The sequence below is a fragment of the Vanellus vanellus genome (genome assembly GCF_965231255.1).
Source record: "Vanellus vanellus genome assembly, chromosome: 11".
NCBI classification, from domain to species: Eukaryota; Metazoa; Chordata; class Aves; order Charadriiformes; family Charadriidae; genus Vanellus; species Vanellus vanellus.
Window position 1 is genome coordinate 13142910 of NC_138916.1, and position 2686 is coordinate 13145595.

Below are 2686 nucleotides of genomic sequence, written 5' to 3' on the forward strand. Positions count from 1 at the left end.
TGTTTTCTAATAATGTTTCTGAGTATCCAGCAATCCTATCACAAGACAGGAAAACATCACACGAGTAAAAGTGGGAGAGGAGAAACCAAAAAGTACCACCCTAACTTCCTGAATTAAGTAGCCAAACATACACAAAAATATATTTTTGAAACAAATGTTGCACTTTATCTACATTATTCACTTGAGGTTTTGTTTCTCAGTATACCCAATACTACCCATTTCTAAGAATTTAGCATTTAAAACAGATTATTTGGGCTTTTCATATGCTGGCATTATGAAGTTATTGAAGTTCACTTACAACCAGACATTATTTTCTTCAAGTTCTAACACTGTATATTATACATATGCTGTGATATATGATGATAGTTATGTCATCTTTTAAATCTCGCTTCATTTATTTCTGGAGACTAACTATATTTTTTACTAAATACTGAAAGTATGCTGCTGCTTGCACATTTGGATAATAGCTCTGATAGAAAAAATAGGAAAACTATGGTGTCAGTTCCAGATTTGACTGCTTAATGAACAGACTCAGACTCCCAAGGCCTTGTCGACGCTGAGCCGGGAGCTCACAGTAAGCTACAGTGCACAAGCGCTGCCCCACACGTGGCTGCATGCTAAGTTACGCCCTGAGGAAGAGACACTCCTGACGGGCAGCTATGAACTAGAAATGACTGATGAAGATTTTACAGCATGGCACATTCTTTGGGCATACAGGCACAGCACATGCTGGCGTCTTCACCCAGTATAACATAAGCTTTACAAAAGCGTTATTCCCAAGTTAAAAGAGGTAACGTGTCATTTACTTCATTATGTTTAAAGGACCCGATACTCAAGGAAAGTCTCTCGATACAGTTAGCAGGAGTCCTAACAACACAACTACCTGTCTCCGTGCACCCCCTGAAATATCAGATCCCACAGCGCGACCGTCTGCAACGACCCCTCACGGAGCAGCTCAGCCATCTGCCCCCCCACCCCGCCTCGGCTGTGCGCGGCCACCTGCCAGGCCGACGCCGCCCCCTCCTCTTTCCTTAAAGCCCTTCCCAGCCCCACCACCTGAGGCAACCGGACGAAAGGATATCGCCCCGGCTCACGTAAGAGCCGCCATCAGTCACGGGGCGGCGGGAAGGGGTGAAGCTCGTCGGCCGCCGCCGCCTCACCCCCCTCACGGCGACCAGGGAAGCATCTCCCGCCGGGGCCTCCTTGGCCGGCTTCACCCGGGCCTCTACGGGACAGAAGGCGGCGGCAGAGCGCGGTGCCGAACACCGAGACTCACCTGAGGCGCCGCGGCCGCCCGCCACTCCCGAGCACAACAAAGGGGCGCCCACCGCTCTTCCGCATGACAACCAAACCCCTGCGCCCGCCGCCCTGACTGACAGCCATGGACGCCAACCGGCGGCCCCAGCATACCGTCGCTGCGCAGGAAAGAGGGGGGGAGGGCGGGACACGCTCGCCCCGCCCCAGTCGCGCTCGGTTACGCTGCAAAGCCGCCCCCGCTGACTGTTTGAAAGCGGGCGCGCATGGCAGCGGGAACATGCCTGGCTAGCTGGTTGGCTAAGTGGTCGACCAATGGCTGTGGCTCTTTTGCGGAGGGGCGGGGTTTCCCCGTGCCGTTTCGATCGCGCGCACGCGGGGCGTGCAGGTGCAGGTGGGGGGGGGGGGCGCCATCTCCTAAGCGAGACGTGGCGGTTGCCTGGCAACGCACGACGGCGCCGTCGGAGGTGGGTGGCCCGACGGGGTGATGTCATGGGGCGGAGAGTGGTCCTCACGGCAGCGTGGTGATGGGAGGTGACAGGGTGGCACGAGCACCTCTCGTTTCAGAGCCGCTGCGTGGCCTGGGGGAGGGGGGTGTTGCCGCCCCTCTCCTCACACAGGAGCTGCCCCTGAGGGAGCTGCCTGTCCCCGCAGCGCGACCCGGCTGAGAGAGCGGCACACGGGGAGACCCTTCAGGGGGACTCGGCCTTCGCCCGGTGGGCCTCCCCGGGGGCAGCCAGGCCGCACACGGGCGGCCTCCCGCAGGCAGCCTTCCTCAAGGGGACCCAGCGCTCGGGGAGCCGCGCTGCTTCCAGCTTTCATCGGCTTAAAAAATTAAAAAGTTTCTCCCTGCAAACAAACTTCCTTCACAGGACTGCCTGTAGCAAGCGTTCAAAAAAAAAAAAAAAATCAGAAAGGTTTTTTGAACAATAAGTGTTTGTTCAGAGATGAGGAAGGTATGTAGTAGCTCCATCTGGTGACACTTGCCCTCAGCAGGAACAGCGCTGCCTGCCGGCCCCAGCAGCAGAAAATGGAAGCTCTGGTAGCAGAGAGGTGTTTGGGCCATTTGTTACAACGCTTGTATTGACGGAAGCAAACAGATGTGTGTGTTAATGTGTTCCAGTGAAACTTATAGGGGCTTTGAAACAAACATACGATGTCTTGTAATTGTGACATTATAGGCAAAATTAGCTATTTTTCCCAGGGGGTTCTAGTAACCATTAGAATGGAGATTAACCAATTCTCAGCATTTTCAGAGACATTAAATGATTTTTTTTTTTTTTTCAAAAACGTCTAAATGTACTGACAATTCATATTAACTTTCTCAAGAACAGTATTTTGGAAAACTTTCCAAAATTTGAATATTTTTTTTTTTTCTTTTTAGCATAGTTACTTCTAAGACTTCCACGCAGGAGCCGATAAAGTACTTTAC